Here is a 9,781-nt window from a genome sequence, read left to right as displayed (position 1 = left end):
CATGCCAGGTACCATTTACATTTTCCAGTGAAAAGAAAATGAAACCGCTACCAAAGACCTTGCGGTCCTATGAAAGTAAAATGAACAAATTGGTACTTACCTGCCCGACTCCTGTAGCCAACACTTGCGTTCTCCTGGGAGAAGAAGGGGAAGAAAATGACAAAGAGACAGGAAACCCAGTGGGGATAAATGGTCCAGAAACGGGGGAAGAGGAGGAACTGGAAGAGCAGGGCAAAGGGCATGGAAATTCTTATGCCAACGAGATTTGTCCTCCTGAGTTAACACAATATGGGGGAAAGTTTGGTACTGCTCAGCTGGAAGACCCCACACTACAGAACGTAAGACAGAATGTCAAGGTAATATATGGTATACCTATAAATCCTGCTAATGTACTCACTTTTCAAAAATGTTCCATGACAAATAATCTCTTATACCAGGTCACGAAGTCCAATGATGTCACAGTGGAGCAGCTGTTGGTTCCAACCCTGTTTCGGCGAACAGTGCTGAGGTTGTATGCGGATGTGGTAAGGTATTGCCAGGGGTGTCCTGACTGTCAGAGAACCTCTCCCCTTCCTGATTTTCGAAATCCATTAATCCCGTTGCCAGTGATGGACACGCCATTCGATAGAATTGCTATATTTTAAATGGACCATTACCACGGTCTGCGAAAGGCTTTCAACATATACTGGTTGTGGTAGATTATGCCACCAGGTATCCCGAGGCCATTCCCCTGCGTAGTGCCAACACCAAGAGCATCGCCAGAGAGCTGCTACAGATGTTCTCCCGGGTAAGTTTACCCCGAGAAATCCTGACGGACCAAGGCACGGTGTTCATGTCCAAGGTGATGAAAGATTTATGTAAATTGATTCAAATCATCAACTGCGCACTTCTGTATATCACCCCCAGATCGACGGCCTAGTCAAGATATTTAATAAAACCCTGAAATCTGTGCTCAGACAGACCATGGAGCGGGATGGGCGAAACTAGGATCAGCTGCTGCCATTTTCTATGTTTGCCATAAGAGAGGTATTCCAGGCCTCCACTGGTTTTTCACCATTTGAGCTATTGTTTTCCTACAGGTCCAGGGAACAACAGCCCAGCCCCCACAACACTGTCATAGAACACATGGAAGAAATGAGAGAATGCATAAACAGTGTAATGCCCATTGTGAAGGAACATTTACAGCAGGCACAAGAAGCCCAGAGTCGAGTGTATAATCGTCTCGCTCAACCCTGAGAATTCGCCCCAGGGGATCGGGTTATGGTGTTTGTACCCACGACGGAATGTAAATTCCTGGCCACATGGTGGGGTCCCTATGAGGTGTTGCAGAAAATGGGGCCTGTGAACTACCTCATCCGTCAGCCAGGGAGAAGGAAGCCTGCACAGGTGTGTCATGTTAACCGGTTAAAAAAAGTGGGTAAGTCAAGAAGCACTGTGGGGGGGACAAGAATACAGACTTCAGTATTTTCGAACACTTCCTCTTCTTCAGAGAACCTGCTGGAAGAGATTGCCCATGGAGATGTTTCGCCTTCCCAGATCCAGGAGTACCGTGAGTTGGTTATGAAAAATAGAGATGTGTTTTCTTCCTTACCAGGACACACCCATCACATCCAACATGACATCATCATGCCTCCGGGGATACGGGTCCATCAAAAACCTTATCGGGTGCCAGAGCTGAAGAGAGCGGCAATAAAAGAAGAAGTGAGGAAGATGTTGGAGCTGGAAGTCATTGAAGAATCACACAGTGCGTGGTTCAGCCCGATAGTCTTGGTGTTGAAACCAGATGGTACAGTACGATTCTGAAATGACTTCCGTAAGTTGAATGCCATTTCAGAATTTGATGCTTATCCCATCCCGAGAATAGATGAGATGATAGAAAGACTGGGAGATGCACAGTTTATTAGTACACTTGACCTAACCAAGGGGTATTGGCAGGTTCCTCTGACCCCTGCAGCTCGTGAGAAGACTGCATTCTCTACTCCAGACGGCCTGTTCCAATATGTGCGACTGCCCTTTGGACTTTATGGAGCCCCAGCCACGTTCCAAAGGCTGATGGACAGCATTCTGCGCACTCATCAATCCTAAACTGCAGCATATCTGGACAATGTGATAATCCACAGCCACACTTGGGAGGAGCACCTAATCCGATTAACAGCGGTCATCGACGCCCTTCGGCAAGCAGGACTCACGGCCAACCCAAAGAAATGCACGCTGGAGGTAAGTGAAGCAAAGTATCTGGGCTATTCCATAGGGCAAGGGTTGATCAAACCACAAGAGAAGAAGGTCGCTGCGATCAGGAACTGGCCTCGACCAGTAAATAAGAAACCGGTAAATGCTTTCCTGGGAATAACCAGTTATTACAGACGCTTCATCCAGAATTTTCAGGACCCCTGTGTGACCTGACCCAGAATGCCCAACCTGCCATGGTACAGTGGAACCCTGCGGCCGAAGAGGCATTTCAAAAACTGAAAACGGTTACCTGTGTTGTATTCGTCGGATTTCTCGAAGCCTCTGATTGTACAGACAGATGCATCGGACACTGGAATTGGAGCTGTACTCTTGCAGGAAATTAATGGAGAGGAACATCCGGTGCTGTACATTAGCCGTAAGTTGATTCCCTGTGAAAGCAAATATGCAACAGTGGAAAAAGAGTGTTTGGCGATTAAATGAGCTCTGGAGTTCTTGAAATATTATGTGCTGGGCCGCAAGTTTGTATTGATGACAGATCACGCGCCCATTACCTGGATGAAGCAGAATAAAGACACTAACGCCCAGATCATCCGTTGGTTCCTCAGCCTCCAGTCTTTCCACTATTACCACTACATGGTAATGCTTATGCCATGTCTCGTATGCATGCCATGTTTTCTTCGACCGCTCTGACCACAGGGTCAACGCTGAGGGGGAAGGTATGTAGCGGTTTCAGGGGTTGTGTTGTGGATGGACGTTATGTGCCTGCAAGGTTTCTTTGTTTTTTGGCTGCCAGGACCACGGACAGCAATGCGAAGTATTCCCCATAGGAAGTGCCACGGACAGCTCAGTGGAAACTTCTAGACTGTGCCAGAACAGCCACACCTGTCTCCGGTTGTAATCAGAGCCAAACTGCAGACAGGTGAAACCAATCAGTTTCTCTATTTAAATGCACCCTGGGTTTCTTTCTTTGTCTTTTTTGGACCCCGGCAGGTGAAGGAGTAGGAGGGTATTGGAGAGACACAGCGTACGGTGGAGAAGGAGGTTTTAAAGAAGAAAGGAAAATATGATTACAACAAGGCTTGAACCACCAAAGAAAAAGCTTGGAGGACCTTCCACTGATAGCGAAGTGTTCACTTTGTTTGTTTTTGGTTTTATATATCAAGAACACTGCCAAAGCCTGATAATAATAAACAGGTTTAACCCTTTACTTGGACTTGTGTTGTGTGGCTCTATGTGTAAACCCCGCCTTACAAAGAACCCGGCACAGAAAACGCTACAGTATGTTATTGTGTATTTGTATGTATGTGTCTGTGCCTATGTTTGTGTTGCTTCACAGTCCCCACTGTTCCATAAGTTGTATTTTTATGTTTTCTTTATCTAATTTTACTGCTTGCATGAGTTACTTGATGTGGAATAGAGTTTCATGTAGTCATGGCTCTATGTAGTACTGTGCACCTCCCATAGTCTGTTCTGGACTTGGGGACTGTGAAGAGACCTCTGGTGGCATGTCTTGTGGGGTATGAATGGGTGTCTGAGCTGTGTGCCAGTAGTTCAAACAGACAGCTCGGTGCATTCAACATGTCAATACCTCTCACAAATACAAGTAGTGATGAAGTCAATCTCTCCTCCACTTTGAGCCAGGAGAGATTGACATGCATATTATTAATGTTAGCACTCTGTGTACATCTAAGGGCCAACCGTGCTGCCCTGTTCTGAGCCAATTGCAATTTTCCTAAGTCCCTCTTTGTGGCACCTGACCACACGACTGAACAGTAGTCCAGGTGCGACAAAACTAGGGCCTGTAGGACCTGCCTTGTTGATAGTTGTTAAGAAGGCAGAGCAGCGCTTTATTATGGACAGACATCTCCCCATCTTAGCTACTGTTGTATCAATATGTTTTGACCATGACAGTTTACAATCCAAGGTTCCTCCAAGCAGTTTAGTCACCTAAACTTGCTCAATTTCTACATTATTCATTACAAGATTTAGTTGAGGTTTAGGGTTTAGTGAATGATTTGTCCCAAATACAAAGCTTTTAGTTTTTGAAATATTTAGGACTAATTTATTCCTTGCCACCCATTCTGAAACTAACTGCAGCTCTTTGTTAAGTGTTGCAGTAATTTCAGTTGCTGTAGTAGTGTGTATAGTGTTGAGTTATCCACACTGTCGTTAGTAAAGATTGAAAAAAGTAAGGACAGCTACCCTGTGGAATTCCTGATTCTACCTGGAGTATGTTGGATAGGCTTCCATTAAAGAACAACCCCTGTGTTCTGTTAGACAGGTAACTCTTTATTGTACGTTTTCCCAGCAGTAGACTATGATCGATAATATCAAAAGCCGCACTGAAGTCTAACAAAACAGCCCCCACAATCGTATTATTATACATTTCTCTCAGCCAATCATCAGTCATTTGTGTAAGAGCTGTGCTTGTTGAATGTCCTTCCCTATAAGCATGCTGAAAGCCTGTTTTCAGTTTGTTTACTGTAAAATAGCATTGTATCTGGTCAAACACAATTTTTCCCAAAAGTTTACAAAGGGTTGTGAACAGGCTGATTGGTCAGCTATTTGAGCCATTAAAGGGGGCTTTTCTATTCTTAGGTAGGGGAATGACTTTTGCTTCCCTCCAGGCCTGAGGGCACACACTTTCTAGTAGGCTTAAATTGAAGATATGGCAAATAGGAGTGGCAACATCGTCCTCTATTATCCTCAGTAATTTCCCATCCAAGTTGTCTGACCCCGGTGGCTTGTCATTGTTGATAGACAACAATACTTTTTTCACCTCTTCCACAATCACTTTACTGAATTCAAAATTACAATGCAAGAAATACTTGAATGTTTAGTATCCGCATTTGTTAATGGCATGTCATGCCAAAATTAGCTAATCGTGCCAATGAAAAATAGTTAAAGTAATTGGCAATATTAGTGGGTTTTGTGATGAATGAGCCATCTGATTGAATGAATGATGGAGTGGAGTTTGCCTTTTTGCCCAACATTTCATTTAAGGTGCTCCAAAGCTTTTTACTATCATTCTTTATGTCATTTATCTTTGTTTTATAGCATAGTTTCTTCTTCTTTTTATTCAGTTTAGTCACATGATTTCTCAATCTGCAGTACGTTTGCCAATCGGTTGTGCAGCCAGACTTATTTGCCATTTTCTTTTGCCTCATCCCTCTCAACCATACAATTGTTCAATTCACGGGGATTTAACAGCTTTTACAGTCATTTTCTTAATAGGTACATGCTTATTAGTAACTGGGATAAGCAATTTCATAAATGTGTCAAGTGCAGCGTCTGGTTGCTTCTCATTACACACCACGGACCAACAAATATGTTTTACATCAACAACATAGGAATCACTACAAAACGTATTGTATGACCTCTTATACACTATATTAGGCCCAGCCTTTGGAACTTTGGTTTTCCTAGATATGGCTATATTGTGATCACTACATCTGATGGATTTGGATACTGCTTTTGTTTGCAGCATTAGTAAAGATGTGATCAATACATGTTGATGATTTCATTCCTGTGCTGTTTGTAACTAACCTGGTAGGTTGACTGATAACCTGAACCAGGTTGCAGGCATTAATTACAGTTTGAAGCTTTCTCTTGAGTGGGCAGCCTGATGAAAGCCAGTCAATATTTAAATTACCCAGAAAATATACCTCTCAATTGATATCACATACATTATCAAACATTTTACACGTTTCCAGATACTGACTTTTAGCACTCGGTGGTCTATAGCAGCTTCCCATCAAATGGGCTTTAGGTGAGACAGATGACCCTGTAGCCATATTACTTCAACAATATTTAACATGAGATCCTCTCTAAGATTTACAGGAATGTGGTTCTGAATTATAAACGGCTACACCTCCACCTTTGGCATTTCTGTCTTTTCTGTAGATATCATAACCATGTATTGCTACCACTGTATCATCAAAGGTATTATCTAAGTGAGTTTCAGAGAATTTCATCTGTTACTAGCAAATTATTGATTTCATGAACCTATTTTTAGCACATTTCTGGGATGCTTGATTGTTTATATTGCTTTACTGGGAAGCTTAGTAGAGGTAGACATGCTTAGATTATTGACGTTAGTGCAGGGTGAGCTGCACACAGTGGACTTCCTACTAGGGCACACCACCTCAGTGCTAACAGTATAACTCCGGTTCATAGTCACATGATTACTGCATACAATAGCTGTAGGATCAGCAGAGGCATTCAGGGCAGGAAGAGGGACATAAACTAGGTTACTTACATTGTGTCTTCCAGCGCCACTGGGATAATGTACATTTGCTGAAGCATTATGACAACTCAGCGACACAATGGTAGGGATTAAATGAGCTGGACTTGGGTCATTGATAAGTCATTGTCTCAACGTAGCCTTATAATGCTAGTGAAAGGATCCAGGAACCCAAATGATTTGGGTGGATCCCATCCTACTTATAATACAAGCTTTGTTTCCAGAAGATATCAAAATTGTCAATAAATGTTACACCCACAGAGCTGCAAAAGTCTCGTTGCCGGTTATGGAGGGCTAAAAGTCTTCTGAACCGTTCAGGACAGAGGGCCAGATATTATGGGGCATTTGTTGGTGTCAAGTAGAAACTCAATTAGTTATTTAAAATAATCATCAGCTGTTCTGAGCTGCCATTCATAATATCATTGAATCCCACATGAACTATGATAGACTCGATTTCCAGATGCTGGTTTAAAATGTTTTAGAGCACCTTATTGATGTGCTGTACTCGTGCTCCTGGATAGCACAACGTTTTTGCTCCAGGTAGTGTGACATTTCTCACCGTTGAACTGCCCAATTCAACGGCCGGAGAAGGGAATTTAGAAATCCGCTCAGTCCCACCCCTCACACAATTTGTTGAGCCTTTCACGGGCCCACGAGAAGCAGGAGAGTGTACGCTCGCTGCTCCCTGCGATAGGTCCAGACCTCCCACAGCAGGCAGTGCCCCGTCAGATCCAGAGAGAGGGAAAGGAGCCGAACTCGACGAAGAAGCCGCTGCTGGAGTCAGTGTAGTTTGAGTTATCACCGCCGTCGCAGACACAGGCAGTCCCAGCGATGAAGGTGGTTGAATCTGTGCTTGAAATTCACTACTCGATTGAGGGACCTCACAGATAATTGTATGTGTGGGGTACATTAATGGGGTAGTCATTCAAAAATCATGTTAACCACTATTATTGAAAAAGGGGAATCAGTCCCTGCAACTTATTATGCGATTTGATAAGCACGAGATTTTACTGAAATTCTGTTACCAAATTTTGCATCTGCACAGTTCTTCCAGTAAATTTGTTTTTGCAAAAAATGTCAGTGTACATTTTTAAAAGTAGTCATTGTGCATATGGTTTGTTAAACTTTGAAATCAATGGTTTTTCTTTGGCATACATTTTAAGTGAAAACTCTGAGTCTCAGCGCATTTCCGTTACTGTGGAATTGCCCATGTCATAATTAGCGGTCAGGTGCTGGGACGAAGGTCATTTGAAGGGCGGATATGTGCATGTCCAGGGCGAGATCGCAAGGCAGACGAAAACCACTTCCGAGAGAAGCACGCCCTGAGTGACAGCGTGTCCGAGAATGACAACAACGCCCACAAGCGCAGTGAGTCGCCCCTTTCTCTCTCTCTCTCTCTCTCTCTGCACCTTTACAATATCTTTGGTAGTTTTTTTGGGTTGTGTCTGAAATGGCACCCTATATCCCAATATAGAGCACTACTTTTGATGAGAGCCCAAGGGCATTATATATAAGGGCTATATGGAGTATATGGTGCTATTTTAGATGCACATTGATCCTTTATCTATTCAGTGGGCAAGTCACATTCTGATTGACAGCTTTTTCTCACAAGAGAGCCCTAGCCAAGGGAAGCTTATGCATATCATATATTAGGAATGTCTTTGTAAAAATGATATTCCTAATTTTCATGAAATTAAATCATTGTCTGCCAACTTGTAGCTTTCAAACAGACCCCTCCAAACATTCCCAGTCCAGACACGAAGAGACGGCGGCATGGCGAAGAGGAGATCTACTATATACCTGTAAGAGCTGACTTCAACATATACAGTACCAGTCAAAAGTTTGGACACACCTACTCATTCAAGTGTATTTGTTTATTTTTGTAAAATTTTTTACATTGTAGAATAATAGTGAAGACATCAAAACTATGAAATAACAATTATGGAATCATGTAGTAAACAAAAAAGTGTTAAACAAATCAAAATAGATGTTATATTTGAGATTCTTCAAATAGCCACCCTTTGCCTTGATGACAGCTTTGCACACTCTTGGCATTCTCTCAACCAGCTTCATGGAGGTAGTCACCTGGAATGCATTTCAATTAACACGTGTGCCTTGTTAAAACTTAATTTGTGGAATTTCTTTCTTTCTTAATGCGTTTGAGCCAATCAGTTGTGTTGTGACAAGGTAGCCGTATTTGGTAAAAGACCAAGTCCATATTATGGCAAGAACAGTTCAAATTAGGCTTGCCTATGGCAAGAACAGTTATTTAGGCTTGCCATAACAAAGGGGTTGAATACTTATTGATTCAAGACATTTGTGACTGACCGCCTTGATTCGGTCTTATGTAGCAAAATTTGAAATTGTGTTTTTTGCATTGGATAAAAGTAGAGACACAGAGCTACAAAATGGTATATCGTATACTGCATTTATGGGAAAAATGGGAAAGTAATTATGCTTTGAAAGTTGATAAACTTGTAATCTCACTTTTGAGAAAAATGGCCTTTGAATGTTTTGGTACCTAGTGAAGAGCTCTTCTTTGTCATCAGCCATTCAGCATCGTTCACACCCTCTTAAGCTTTAGCCCCACCCATCTTGTTTCGCTCTCGGAGCGTTCAGAGCGCACACTTGACGCTCTGGCTGATGAGTTGGGTTGATCCGAGCGTTCTGACCTCACAATGGCAGTCGAGCACTCAAGCTAACTGCTAACATTGGCTAGCTTGCTATTTACTTTCAGACACACAATTGGGATTCTGGTTCTGCTGGCAACAATTTAATTACGCTTTTTTGCCGACATTTACTGACACCAGCCATATTCAACAGGTGTTGTGCGTTCATAAATTAATGAGTTATTCTACGCTCTGGCATACTTAGACTGAATTTACAAACACACCCGAAATGATTACTTGCATAGTGGAGTCTTTTGTTAAGACATGTAGCTAGCTAGCTAGGTAAACAATTAACCTAGCTAGGTAAACAACATGTAAGATCATACATGTCACGTAACGTTAGCTAGCGAGCCAGCCAGCTAACGTTAGCTAGTTAAACAATGAACCATAGTGCCAACTCATGACGTTACTACCCTGCATGAATCTGCTGGAAGCAAACCAACCAGGTTCAATGTTAGCTAGCTAACATTAGGCTCTAACTAGCAAAGCAAATGGCTCTAAGATAAGAATAATAACATTATACACGTAACTTAGCTAGCAAGCCTATCTTACCCATATGCATCATGCATGATGGACACGTCTCCCTGTCACGGATGCCATGGTTGCCCTTCGTTTGAAGATGTAATCCGTAGACAGGTGTTTTAGCTATCATACTCTAATTCCACTGATTTCAAAACTC

Source organism: Coregonus clupeaformis, chromosome 30 (assembly GCF_020615455.1).
Source record: "Coregonus clupeaformis isolate EN_2021a chromosome 30, ASM2061545v1, whole genome shotgun sequence".
NCBI classification, from domain to species: Eukaryota; Metazoa; Chordata; class Actinopteri; order Salmoniformes; family Salmonidae; genus Coregonus; species Coregonus clupeaformis.
Note: the sequence above shows the minus strand (reverse complement) of the source record.